At 41.1% G+C, this 15,048-nt stretch overlaps 1 protein-coding gene and 1 pseudogene across 3 annotated transcripts in view; one reads left to right on the forward strand and one right to left on the reverse strand.

Annotated features, from left to right (window-relative positions):
• The window catches only part of ATP11C (ATPase phospholipid transporting 11C (ATP11C blood group)), a 167,652-nt gene that overhangs the window by 129,932 nt on the left and 22,672 nt on the right, over window positions 1-15,048 (reverse strand). The window lies entirely within an intron of this gene.
• LOC309796896 (26S proteasome non-ATPase regulatory subunit 4-like) lies at window positions 11,819-13,171 on the forward strand (annotated as a pseudogene). The gene has a single exon. The product of its transcript is annotated as a 26S proteasome non-ATPase regulatory subunit 4-like (transcript).

Genomic DNA, 15,048 nt, shown 5'->3' on the forward strand with positions numbered 1-15,048 from the left:
CAAAATAAAAAAATGAGTCTCAGAGAGACAAATGTGCCATAAATCAAGTAAATGGCAGAGATAAGATGAAAACCAAGATATCTAAAAAGCTCAGGTTTTTAGATGGCAATGAAAGGTGGTAGAACATTTCTCCCTTTCCTAATCTCAGTCAATCTTTCCTCCACCCTCCCTGCAGTACTGCCCCCCGCCCCCCATACCCAACCCGGTTCCCTGCCCCGCCCCTCCCCTGCCACATTCAGACACTCATTTCCAGAGAGGGGCATTAAAATGTAATGGGCTGATCATGGGTTTTTACCAAACAAACCTGCAGTTAAGTTCTGACCGTGCCATTTACTAGCTCCAAAGACTTCAGTGGTACAAATGACTTGTTGGATCTCAATTTTCAATTAAGATTAAATTAAATAAACATACACATTGCCTGGTACGTAGACACTCACTATATTTGTTGCCTTTCCCCTTACTCTTTTGATAGCCTAAAGATCAAATAAAGATGAAGAACAGCACCCTACCTGTATTGTATCAAAGTTAAGGATAGCAAGGATGGAAGTGGTTCTAGTGACCTATAAAACACTCATATGGTTAAGGAGTTGCCAACAACTTTGCGGCATCTAACCAGGATTTTTATCCAAAAAATATAAGAGAATAATACACAATGGTCATTTGGGATTTAGCCTATGAATGCGAGGTTGGTTCACCATTCTTAATTCAAACAATGCCATTTACAATATCAACAGTCTAAGGAAGAAAATCCATGATTATTTAAACAGATGCAGAAAAAACTGGTATTCATTCAACAACCATTCACAATTTTAAAAAATACTCAGTTAACTAGAAATAGAAGGGAACTTCCTCATCCTGAAGAAGATCACCTATGAAAAAAACCTACAGATAACTCATACTTAATGGTGAAAGACTGAATGATTTCCCCCTAAGATCAGGGGAACCCACTCTTACCACTTCTATTCAACATCATACTAGATGAAAGTCCTAGCTAATGCAGTTAAGGTACAGAAAATAAAGATACATAAAACTGGAGAGGAGAAATAAAACTATCTTTATTCACAGAGAACATAATTATCTAAGTAGAAAATTCAAAAGAATCTATAAAAAACTACTAGATCTAGTATGTGACTTTAGCAAGGATGGAAAGTATAAGACCACCTTACAAAAATGAACTGTATTTTTATATACATCAGTGAACAACTGGAGGCTGAAATTTTTATAGGCACCATTTGCAACAGAACCAATAAATATGCAATACTCAGGAATCAATCTAACAAAGTATTATAAGATTTATATGCTGAAAATTACCAGAAACAAACAAAAAACACCAATGAGAGAAATCAAAGACATAAGTAATTGGAGAGGTATAGTGTTCATGGATCAGAGGACTCAGTATCATCAATATTGCAATTCTCTCCCAAATTAATTTATAGATTCAGTTCATCCCCAATTCAGCATTCAAGTCAATGCTCAATAAAATCTAAGCTGGCTTCTTTCTTAGAAATTTATAAGATGATTATAAAATTTATATGGAAAAACAATCTAGGATAACCAAGACAATTTCAAAAAAGAAAAAGCTGAAGGACTCAAACCAACCGATCTAGAGGCTTACTATAAAGGTACACTATTCAAGACAGTGTGATACTGGTAAAAAGATAAACACATAGATCAATGGAACAGAATCTGATCCATATATATACAGGCATACCCCAGAGAATATTGTGGGTTTGGTTCCAGACTAGCACAATAAAGTGAATATTGCAATAAAGTGAGTCACACAAATTTCTTGGTTTCCCAGTGCATATATAAAAGTCAAATTTACACTATACTGTAGTCTATTAAGTGTACAATAGCATTATGTCTAAAAAAAACACCAATGTACATACCCTGATTAAAAGCTACTTTATTTTTATTGCGAAAAAACACCAACCATCATCTGAGCCTTCAGCAAGTGGTAATCTTTTTGCTAGTGGAGGGTTTGAAATATTATGAAAATTACCAAAATGTGACACAGAGACATGGAGTGAGCAAATGCTGTTGGAAAAATGGAGCCGATAGACTTACCTGACACAGGGTTGCCACAAAACTTCAATTTGTAAAAATCGCAGTATCTGCAAAGTGCAGTAAAGCAATGTACAAAAAATGAGGTATGCTTGTATATGGTCAACTGATTTTTGATGAAGATGCCAACTTAATTCAATAGACAAAGGATAGTCTTTTTGTCTTTCAACAAATGATGCTGGAACAAAGGGACATATCTATATTTTAAAAAAAGAACCTCAACCCAAACCTCACTGTATACATCTAACTTGAAATGGATCTTAGACTGAAACATAAAACCTAATGCTACAAAACGTCTAGAATAAAACAGAAGTAAATCTTCATGATCTTAAGCCTGGTAATTATTTCTTATATAGGACAGAAGAAGCATGAACCATAAAAGAAAAAGTGATCAATTGAATTTCATCAAAACTTAAAACTTTTGCTCTTTAAAAGACATTAAGAAAATTTTAAAAATAAAAAGACAAGCCACAGACTGGAATTAAAAAAAAAAAGTTACAGTCACTTTGAAATACAGTTTGACAATTTCTTATGAAGTTAAACACACATCATAAAATCCAGCCATCCCACTCCTTGGTATTTACTTAAGAGAAATAAAAATATATGTCTACCCAAAACCTGAACTGTAAACGATTACAACTTTATTCATAATCGCTGCAAAATTTTAAACTATCCAAATGTCCATCAATTGGTGTGAATGGATAAACAGATTGTTGTACATTCATATAATGTAATTCTACTCAGCAATAGAATGCAGCAAACTATTGATAAATTCAATGACATGGATGACCTCAAAAGCATTACGCTAAGCAAAATAAGCCAGATTTGAAAGGCTACATATTATTTTTTTAGTATTTAATTAATTAATTAATTAATTTTGCTGCACCGGGTCTTAGTTGCGGCATGCGGGATCTAGTTCCCTGACCAGGGATCGAGCCCGGCCCCCCTGCATTTGGAGCGCGGAGTTTTAACCACTGGACCACCAGGGCAGTACCAAAGGCTACATATTTTGATTTCACTTATACGAGGTTCTGGAAATGAGAAAACTATAGAGACAGAAATCAGAGCAGTGGCTGCCAGGGGTTGGCAACATAGGGAGGACACTGACTACAAAGGATCATGAGGGGGCCTCCCTGGTGGCGCAGTGGTTGAGAGTCCGCCTGCCGATGCAGGGGATACGGGTTCGTGCCCCGGTCTGGGAGGATCCCATATGCCGCGGAGCGGCTGGGCCCGTGAGCCACGGCCGCTGGGCCTGCGCATCCGGAGCCTGTGCTCCGCAACGGGAGAGGCCACAACAGTGAGAGGCCCGCATACCGCAAAAAGAAAAAAAAAAAAAAAGGATCATGAGGGAACACTCTGGGTGACAGAAAATTCTATTATCTTGATTTCAGTGGTGGCCACAAGCTATATTAAGTTTGTCAAAATTCACAGACCGGTACATACCTAAAAAGTGTGAATTTTACTTTATGTAAAGTGTATCTCAATAAACCTAAAGAAAAGCATACTATCTCAGAAATGGCCGGCTATTTTAGGCAGAAATCTACATCCAATAGAACTAAAACTGCTGAGTTCTGACTGAAATTTCAAGATTCATGATTAAAGAACAGGAAGACAAGGAGGACAAAGTTCATGACAGTGTTGTGTGTCTTTCACTGCTCATTGATATAACTATGCAAAAAAAAAAGGGCTCTCTCATAAGAAGGGGATAAATTTAGGACCAAAATACCCCATTTGCTATTTATTTGAAACAGATCAACTCAAAATGATAAATGGCCACTAACTGTTCTCACCAATTGCTTGAGTTTGTAGATGACTCATTCAAAGTATTGCTTAATAAGACAGGAACTTGTTCAAGTACTAATTCTCCTCACTTTACAACTGTTCTGATTTACCAGAACAGGAAAGAAGCATTTTCATTCTGTGCAATTTCTTTCTCTTGATTAGAGTTTTGAAGAGACAGGAGAGAAGCTTATCTTGGCAGCAGAGGCTGCCAGGTAGAAGGTGAAGAGTTGTCCAACCCCATGTAAAAGTATGAGATTAGATCATTCCCTAACACCATACACAAAAATAAGCTCAAAATGGATTAAAGACCTAAATGTAAGGCCAGAAACTATCAAACTCTTAGAGGAAAACATAGGCAGAACACTCTATGACATAAATCACAGCAAGATCCTTTTGGACCCACCTCCTAGAGAAATGGAAATAAAAACAAAGATAAACAAATGGGACCTAATGAAACTTCAAAGCTTTTGCACAGCAAAGGAAACCATAAACAAGACCAAAAGACAACCCTCAGAATGGGAGAAAATATTTGCAAATGAAGCAACTGACAAAGGATTAATCTCCAAAATTTATAAACAGCTCATGCAGCTCAGTAGCAAAAAAACAAACAACCCAATCCAAAAATGGGCAGAAGACTTAAATAGGCATTTCTCCAAAGAAGATATACAGACTGCCAACAAACACATGAAAGAATGCTCAACATCATTAATCATTAGAGAAATGCAAATCAAAACTACAATGAGATATCATCTCACACCAGTCAGAATGGCCATCATCAAGAAATCTAGAAACAATAAATGCTGGAGAGGGTGTGGAGAAAAGGGAACACTCTTGCACTGCTGGTGGGAATGTGAATTGGTACAGCCACTATGGAGAACAGTATGGAGGTTCCTTAAAAAACTAAAAATAGAACTACCATATGATCCAGCAATCCCACTACTAGGCATATACCCTGAGAAAACCATAATTCAAAAAGAGGCATGTACCAAAATGTTCATTGCAGCTCTATTCACAATAGCCCGGAGCTGGAAACAACCTAAGTGTCCATCATCGGATGAATGGATAAAGAAGATGTGGCACATATATACAATGGAATATTACTCAGCCATAAAAAGAAATGAAACTGAGCTATTTGTAATGAGGTGGATAGACCTAGAGTCTGTCATACAGAGTGAAGTAAGTCAGAAAGAGAAAGACAAATACTGTATGCTAACACATATATATGGAATTAAAAAAAAAAGTCATGAAGAACCTAGGGGTAAAACGGGAATAAAGACACAGACCTACTTGAGAATGGACTTGAGGATATGGGGAGGGGGAAGGGTAAGCTGTGACAAAGCGAAAGAGAGGCATGGACATGTATACACTACCAAACGTAAGGTAGATAGATAGTGGGAAGCAGCCGCAGAGCACAGGGAGATCAGCTCGGTGCTTTGTGACCGCCTGGAGGGGTGGGATGGGGAGGCTGGGAGGGAGGGAGATGCATGAGGGAAGGGATGTGGGAACAGATGTATATGTATGACTGATTCACTTTTTTATAAAGCAGAAACTAATAAAAAAAAAAAAGAGTTGTCCAACCTTCCCCCCACCCCCAAAGGGCCTTTCTCCCTGTATGGCAGGCAGGCTGTTCAGTGATAGTTGCAGGCAGGTGTCTAGCCATGGATAAGCCAGTAAGCGTGGTCCTAGGTTGGCAGGGAGCTACAGTCAAAACAATGGTAGGAGTCTTTTCAGTAGCATTCTCAATGCTCCAAGGGAGACCTAAAGTGAAAAATAGACTATAGAAGACTTGTCTTCATTTCTTTACTCATCCATTCATCCAACACATATCTATTGACTGCCCATTCTGGGCCAGTCTCTGTGTTAAGGCTGAAGACACAGAGATAACTGCCTGGTGTAGAGTAGTTTACAATCTTCGGGTGGCAGGCATGGGGGTGTATAAGGGGCAACAGCAGCCAACAAACAGGTCAAAGTACACCTTAATGGAAAAGGAAGGTCAGAGTTGTGATTTATTCCTCCCTGTGTACCATTTTCCATCAGGCATTCACAGTGTCCCGGGAGTTCACCGTGGAGATGAGACTGGCAGTCATTCCAGGTAGCGGGAACAACATATGCAAGAGAAGTGTGAGTAAGCACGATGTAGCCAGGAAACTGCACGAAATTTGGGGGCACTGAGAGCCTGATGAAAAATGGTGTGTATGGGACTGGAGAGGCAAGCATGAACCAGAAGGCTGAGGGCTTCATAAGTTGTGTCAAAGAGCTAGATGTCTGTTTGTGGGGTAGACAATGGGGAGCCTATTAGCAGGGGAGTAACAAACGAAGACTTGCATTTCGAAAGATGATTCCAAGGGCAAGTCAAGGATAGACAGAGGCAGAAAGGAGACTCTCCTCTCTCTTTATTGAGTAGCTGAAAAGCTGGTGGTGGACCAGAAAGTTGGTGTTAATTGAAGCGGCAGAAAGAGCCCCTCCATGAACCAACCTTCAGTCATGCAGAAGAAATGACCCATTCCCCTACCCACTGCATGCCTCTAGCTAGCAATCGTGATTGTTTATTTCTCTATCCCCCCGGAGTAGCAGCTCTCTAAGGACAGGAATGGTGACAAACACACACACACAAACACACACATATGAATGCCTGGCTAAAAGTAGACGTTAACTGTTGACTGAATGAATAAGTGAATAAATATATGAATGAATTGATAGTTTGGGGCCCAAGAAACCAGTTGAGAGCTGTCGAAAATGTTATTGATGGGTTATTTTGGGAGTTGGTAAGTTACCCATCACATGGAAAGTTGAACTAGATGTCTTTGAAAGTCTCTTCCAATGTGAAGATTTATGACTTGAGGCCACTCCCTGTGAAAGTAACAAGTGGCTGAAAAGGGGATACATGAGATTTGTTCTAAGGAAAGACAAAAAAATGGTCAAATAAAAAACGTCAAGGAGTGAGTTTATAATATCAGGGAATAACAAACTAAGGCAGCTAAAAGGTGACAGATTTTTATAAAGGGAATGGAAAACAGTGACTGTCACAATTAAGCTTCTGAAGGCAGGCAGCACGGTAGATCAGGCCCTGTCATCTATACAGACACCTCCATAATGGAGGGAAGGAATTGGAGGGAAGGTGCTTGGAGATGGACTCAGAAGCAAGCTCTAGGAGGAAATCCAGGTAGGCAAGAGAGCATAATTGGCAAAGGAGAGTGGGCAGCAACAGGCAGAGGTCCAGATAGGTGGTCAATGAGCAAACATCAGGATACTCAGCAAGGAGAAAGCAGACAGAATACTGTAACAGGTAAATCTGGTAAAAAGCAATTGGTCAGTGAGCATCAACAAAATCAACAATGGGTAGCAGAGTCCCAAACACAGGCATGGGTCCAGGCAGAGTTCAAGTTCTGGAGAGGCCTGGCTAAAAGAAAGCATATTTCTACCCTTGGAGCAACTGCAGCACCAACCACTATACCCAGACAAGGACTTCACAGAGGGGCCCGAGTTCTGGCATGGAAGTACAAGGCCAGTCTTAATTACAAGGAACTAAGCAAGAGCAGCCTTAAAAAATGTAAGCACACAAAGTCAGAATGAGACTAGCAGACATGCCGATCTGCTGAGCTGGCAGCCAGAGGTTCCCAAATTCTCTCCAGCTCAGGACAGGCTGGGGCCCAAAGCCTCGTTCAGGGCTGACCTGACCCAACTCTGTCCACTGGAGAGCAGTGAAGACATGGAAGTCAGCAGGCCCTCACAGCCCTCCCAACATCAGACAGCATGAGGCAAGGCCATGATTAGAGAAGATTGGCAATGAAAGAGAAAGAGCGAGCCTGTCACATGGGAAGGACCAAGGAAGAGGAATATGGAATTCAGTGTATAGAGATCTCTGTTCACCCACCTCCACTTTCTCTACCTACCACCACTTCCCTAATCCAGAATACATATCTTAAAAGCTCTATGCCTCATAGCTATTACCCTAATGTACTGTATCATATCATACCATGAAATGGGTGGACAGCCCATATTGCTACTCTTATTTCCCATTCTGAACCACAAACTTACATGGTCTTGAGGGGTATAAGCAATGCTCTGACCTATCCACTCTTACTATATGGATGAAAATCTGAGGACCACCGAGGGAAGTCACATAATAAAACTACCCCCAGGCTTCCCTGGTGGCGCAGTGGTTAAGAATCTGCCTGTCAATGCAAGGGACACGGGTTCGAGCCCTGGCCCGGTTAGATCCCACATGCCGTGGAGCAACTAAGCCCGTGCACCACAACTACTGAGCCTGCACTCAAGAGCCCGTGAACCACAACTACTGAGCCCGTGTGCCACAACTACTGAAGCCTGTGTGCCTATAGCCCGTGCTCCAAAACAAGAGAAGCCACCACAATGAAAAGCCCCCACACCGCAACGAAGAGTAGCCCACGTTCACCGCAGCTAGAGAAAGCCCGCGTGCAGCAATGGAGACCCAACGCAGCCAAAAATAAAAACAAACAAATAAATAAATTAATTTATTAAGAAAAAAAAACCTACCGCCAAAACTACACAAGTAGTGGCAGAGCCTATGATAACACCCAGATGTCTCTGCTCCTTTCATGTTTGCAGTGTCATCAAATCTGGTAGAGATGTCTGTTATTAGGAAGAAAAATTGAGTTAAAAGCATTCATTTCTAATTTTTAACCCTTCCCACTGAGCTCACACACAGCCCAACAGAAAACCTCTTTCCACCTGCACAGACGTTCCTTGATACATGACAGAATGAAAATCCACTAGAGGCTACACAATTTAGATTATCCAACTCCAAAGCAAGAGAAAGCCTCAAGCAACACCATCTGATTATGTGACTTTGCTGCTGTGGAGAATTAGTCAAATTCATCCTAGAGGTTCATCTGCTGCATGACACATTCTTCGAGAGCAAAACTCTTCTTTTCCTAGTACTTTCTTTCTTTTTTTAAATTTATTTATTTTAATTTATTTATTTTTGGCTCACTGGGTCTTTGTTGCTGTGTGTGGGCTTTCTCTAGTTGCAGCGAGCGGGGGCTACTCTTCGCTGCGGTGCGCGGGCTTCTCATTGCAGTGGCTTCTCTTGTTGCAGAGCATGTGCTCTAGGAACGTAGGCTTCAGTAGTTGTGGCACGTGGGCTCAGTAGTAGTGGCTCGCGAGCTCTAGAATGCAGGTTCAGTAGTTGTGGCGCATGGGCTTAGCTGCTCTGTGGCATGTGGGATCTTCCCGGACCAGGGCTCGAACCTGTGTCCCCTGCATTGGCAGGCAGATTCTTAACACTGCTCCACCAGGGAAGCCTTTCCTAGTGCTTTCTGATCTTCATCTGTTACTGTGACTAGCATTTGAAAGAATGTAAATAAGCAGGAGATTGCTTGATCCATAATATCTATATAATCCTTTGTACTTATACAAAAGCTGGGAAGATAGAAAGGGTCTCATTTCCAGTATTACTTCTGAATATAAAATGAGTGAAAAGAGAAGGTAAGAAAGTCTAATAACTGGTAAATCATGAATAATTGAGATGCCATAACATTTGAAGAATGTGATTTAAATTATTTAACAATATTCATCAGTGGTCAAACAGAATTTTGTTGAAAAACTCAGTATATTCAGAAAAGCTCAACAAATATACACTGTACACCAACAACTTGACCTTGACCAACTTTTGTTACCTACAAAGTATTGACTATTCCTTAAATATGGTTTATTTCTCCAATTAGTAAGAGTGGGCCTTGGGGGGAATAAAACCCTAAAATTTACCTAAAACCATGTTTTCTTTAACTTAAAGTAACATCTGTTGAATAAATAAATGAAATGGACCATATTCCTCTCCAGAATCATAGAGGTAGAAAAATCAGTAAAAATCTGTTTTAAAAAAGACTAACTTCACAGTGAAGAAAGCTGACAAATGCTACCCCAGCCAAGTGATCAAGTTAACATCACCAGTAGAAAGTCATGTTGATACTACGCATGGTGGATAAGATGTGATGAGGACAGCCCTTCACTTCTCCAGTCTTCCTCCTAAAAAGCCATAATCCACATCTTATCTTGAGAAAAACATCAAACGAATCCTAACTGAGGGATCTGCTACAAAATCCCTAACCGGCACTCCTCAAAACTGTCAATGTCATCAAAACCACGGAAAGTTTGAGAAACTGTCACAGCCAAGAGGAGCCTAAGGAGACAGGATGACTAATTATGGTATGGTATTCTCGATGGGATCCTGGAACAGAAAAAAGGACATTAGGGACAAGCTGAAGAAATGTGAATGAAGTATGGACTTCAGTTAGTAATAACATAACAATATTGGTTCATTAATTGTGACAAATGTACCATTACTAATATAAGATGATAATAAGGGAAACTGTGTAGGGCATATGTGAACTCTCTGTACCATCTTTGCAAAGTTCCTATAAATCTGAAATTATCCTAAAACAAAAAGTTTACTAAAAAAGTTTAAGACAAATTCTAAAAATAAGTACTGAATTCTTCCAGATGCTGAACAGATACAAATATATAAGAGATATTAGATAGTAACATTAACAAATTAAGAGTATAAACCTAAATATTCTTTGACTGTTTTTTTGGGGGGTGCATATCTCTCAAATTGAGGGAGTCCTCTTAGACCTTATTAGCCAGAACTTGGATTAATAAATGTACGCAGCTAAGGGACTTCCCTGGTAGCACAGTGGTTAAGGATCTGCCTGCCAATGCAGGGGACACGGGTCCGAGCCCTAGTCTGGGAAGATCCCACATGCTGTGGAGCAGCTAAGCCCGTGCACCACAACTACTAAGCCTGTGCTCTAGAGCCCGCGAGACACAACTACTGAGCCCGTGTGCCACAACTACTGAGCCCGTGCGCCTAGAGCCCGTGCTCCACAACAAGAGAAGCCACAGCAATGAGAAGCTCATGCACCTCAACGAAGAGCAGCCCCAGCTCGCTGCAACTAGAGAAAGCCCATGTGCAGCAACAAAGACCCAACATAGCCAAGAATAAATAAATAAATAAATGTGCACAGCTAAAACATCCCCCATTTTTTTCTATTTGCCTTATGATAGATGTATTATCTTAAGTTATTTATATATCTAATTATAATGAGACATGTTGCTTGCTATTTTCCCTACTGAGGAGTCAACCTAGAATCCAAAACTACTAATAATATACTAAAGGTTAACTTCACCAAAAAGTTTACTGTTTACATTCTGTGTGCCTTTCAATCTTTCTGAGAAGTGCTTTAAGTGTATTTTAGGAGCCAAGAACATGAATTAGGGATGCAGTGAGAAAGAGTAAGTGGGGTTGCTGGAGACAATGTTCCCGTGGAGCTGACCCTGGTCATCAGTCTCTGAGCAAGTACTGTCACTTGTTTTAATTCCTTCTCCCTCATCCTTTGCTCCCTTTAAATCTGGTGATTTCTAGGAATGAACCTTCTTTATGACATATGCTGTATATTATTTGGTTTGAAGAAGCCTTGAGTTTGTGAAGTAAAGCGATGTTCTTTTTCAAAGCTCTCAGTTCTTAAAATATCAGAACTTGCAAAAAGCACATGCAGGGTTGTTATTATCCCTTCAGATCAATAGCTCAGTCACTGCTACGAGATATTAAAAAAGGAGTTAGGAAGACAAGCAAATCTTTTGGGCTGCATCTATTCTGGCAAAAGCAGCACAGTAGAGAGGCACCAACATATTAAAAAACATTTTAGCAAGTGAGTTCTTGCCAAGCAAAAGAAAATCCTGGGCCACTCTATCTACCCAAATGTTTTCATAGAGGTTTTAGCTAGCAGGCAATTAAATTCTAGGAGCAGCTACAGGCAAACAGAGGCTTGGAGGCTAAGGAACGAGAGTATATGTGGGCAACAGCTAGACACAGGAGCATTTGCAAAACCACGTTAGGTTCCCCTAAATTCCCCAGAACAAATATTCACTTTAATTTCAAATCCATTCATCAGCTGAAATATACTTCACAATTTAAATAAGCATTTGAGGTCGGGGAGGGAGGAAGGCGGCAAGATGGTGTTGGAAAGCACTATGGTTTGCGTGGACAACAGTGAGTATATGCTGAGTGGGGACTTCTTACCCACCCGGCTACATGCCCAACAAGACGCCATCAACATAGTCTGTCACTCCGAGACCCTCGGCAACCCTGAGAACAACGTGGGCCTCATCACACTGGCCAATGACTGTGAAGTGCGGACCACACTCACCCCTGATTCTGGCCGCATCCTGTCTAAGCTCCACACTGTCCAACCGAAGGGCAAAATCACCTTCTGCACTGGCATCTGCGTGGCCCATCTGGCTCTGAAGCACCAACAGGGCAAGAATCACAAGATGCGAATCATTGCCTTTCTGGGAAGCCCCGTGGAGGACAATGAGAAGAATCTGGTAAAACTGGCTAAACGCCTCAAGAAGGAGAAAGTAAATGCTGACATTATCAATTTGGGGGAAGAGGGGGTGAACACAGAAAAGCTGAGGGCCTTTGTAAACACACTGAATGGTAAAGATGGAACCGGTTCTCATCTGGTGGCAGTGTCTCCTGGGCCCAGCTTGGCTGATGCCCTCATCAGTTCTCCGATTCTGGCTGGGGAAGGCAGTGCCATGCTGGGTCTTGGTGCCAGTGACTTTGAATTTGGAGTGGATCCCAGTGATGATCCTGAGCTGGCCCTGGCCCTCTGTGTTTCTGTGGAAGAGCAGCGGCAGCCGCAGGAGGAGGAGGCGCGGTGGGCAGCTGCTGCCTCTGCCGCTGAGGTGGGAGTCGCCATGACTGGGACTGAAGACTCGGACGATGCCCTGCTGAAAATGACCATCAGCCAGCAGGAGTCTGCCTGCACTGGGCTCCCTGACCTAAGCAGTTATGACTGGGGAAGAACAGAATGCTTATGCCATGCAGATGTGCCTCCAGGGCGCAGAATTTGGCCAGGCAGAATCAGCTGACATTGATGCCAGTTCAGCCATGGACACATCTGAGCCCGCCAAGGAGGAGGATGATTATGACGTGATGCAGGACCCTGAGTTCCTTCAGAGTGTCCTGGAGAACCTTCCAGGTGTGGATCCCAACAATGAGGCCATTGGAAATGCCATGGGCTCCCTGGCCTCCCAGGCCACCAATGATGGCAAGATGGACAAGGAGGAGGAGGACAAGAAGTGAGACTGGAGGGAAAAGGGAGCTGAGTCTGTTCAGGGCGCCAAGTAGGGTGGGGTGGGATATAGGGTTAGATGTGTTGTCTATAACCACTGCAACCTAAATAAAGCTTGGCAACTTTTTTTCTTAAATAAATAAATAAATAAGCATTTGAAACATGTCAACTGCATATGCCTGTCTCCTGATTAAAGTAAAATTTAAAAAAGGAGACACCAAAAAATAATGGAGAAGGCCCCACTCAGCAAGAAAGATGTCATCTGGAATCTCATATTTAAAAAACAAACTCTTGGGACCTCCCTGGCGGTCCAGTGGTTAAGACTCTGCGCTCCCAATGCAGGGGGCATGGGTTCGATCCCTGGTCAGGGAACTAAGATCCCGCATGCCGCATGGTAGCAAAAAAAACAAAAAAAACAATAACCCCACAACTCTTGGGCTACACTTAGTAACTTGTTTCCAAAGAGTACAGTATGGAAAAGAGGAAAAACAGCAGCTTTAAAGTGGAGGAATCAGGTAAACACTACTTCAGACAGGTGATCAAGGTCAATGCCAACCATGATAAGTCATGTTAATAATTTGTACTCTTTACACCTGAAACTAACACAACATTGTAAATCGACTATAGTTCAATAAAAAAATTGTTTTTAAATGTACTCTTGATATGGTGTAATGAAAATGGCATTTCACCTCACCAGTCTTCCTCTCAAAACTCAATAAGCGCCAGTCTAATCATAAGAAAAATGGACAAATCCCAATTGAGGGACATTCTACAAAATATGCGACTAGTATTCCTCAAAACTGTCAATGTCATCTAAACCAAAGAAAGTCTGAGAAACTGTCACAGCCAAGAGGAATCTAATGAGATATAACTAAATGTGATGTGGTATCCTGGCTAGGATCGTATAACAGGAAAATGACATTAATGGAAAACTGAGGAAATCTGAATAATTAAGTATGGATTTTAGTTAATAATAATGTATCAATATTGGTTCATCAATTGTGACAAATGTACATTACTAACATAAGATGTTAATAATATAGGAAACTGCAAGTGGGGTGTGAAAACTCTGTACCATGTACGTAACTTTTCTGTAGATCTAAAACTATTCTAAAATTTAAAGTTTTTAAAAACATTGAAAAAAATCTTTTGTTGGTTATCTCCCTTCTCCATTCAAATCCTGTGCTTCTAACCAAATATTACAAAGAGAATCAATGAGCCTTGGGCATCTGTTATATGAGAAAGAAACCTGCAATTAACTTCCTATGGATCACTTAATAGTCACCAGGTGGGAATGGTTTGTCAACAGTGTCCTTGAGTCAAACATGGAGCAAATTTAAAGTCAATGGCAAAATCGGGGATGAGTGACCTTTAACAATGCAGTCAATCCATCAGCAAAAGTTTGATGACGTAGCACAGCCCTGAAATCTAAACACAGCCAAGAATATGCATATCTAAACCTTGCTAATGCTTCAAAATGCATTAGATATAAATCTAGAAACTATGACAACCTAAGCTTTAGCAAAAATCATTTTGACCCTGTATAATAAACATTAAAAAATTAATGGGACTTCCCTGGCAGTCCAGTGGTTAAGACTCCTCGCTTCCACTGCAGGGGGCATGGGTTTGATCCCTGGTTGGGGAACTAAGATCCCACATGCCACACAGTGCGGCCAAAAAAAATTAAAAGCAAAGCACTCCAACACTAGAATCATGGGCATTATCAGTTTTACAAGCATTTCCTGGAATCGGATGGTACTAGATAAAAGTTCGATTCAGAGGGGTGAAGGCTGAAAAATACCTTGGAATTTCTAAAGTCCAGGTTTGGGTTGATTGATCAAGCAGACCTTGTTTACATTTCAGTTGATATCTGAAGACAATTGATAAAATGGGGGGTGGGGGAGGGTGGCAGCTGAAAAGTAGTTTATTACCACCACTGTTGATTAGAAACAATGTACCTAATTGCAAAAGTAGGTTTAAGTTGCACTTCATATTTTACTTAGTCAGAGTCAACCTTCAGTCAGTATTTTTATAGAACCCTGGTTCTCAAACATTATTCTGCATCAGCGTCACCTGGAGGGTGTGT

Source organism: Mesoplodon mirus (assembly GCF_964341445.2).
Source record: "Mesoplodon mirus genome assembly, chromosome: X".
Classification (NCBI taxonomy): Eukaryota; Metazoa; Chordata; class Mammalia; order Artiodactyla; family Ziphiidae; genus Mesoplodon; species Mesoplodon mirus.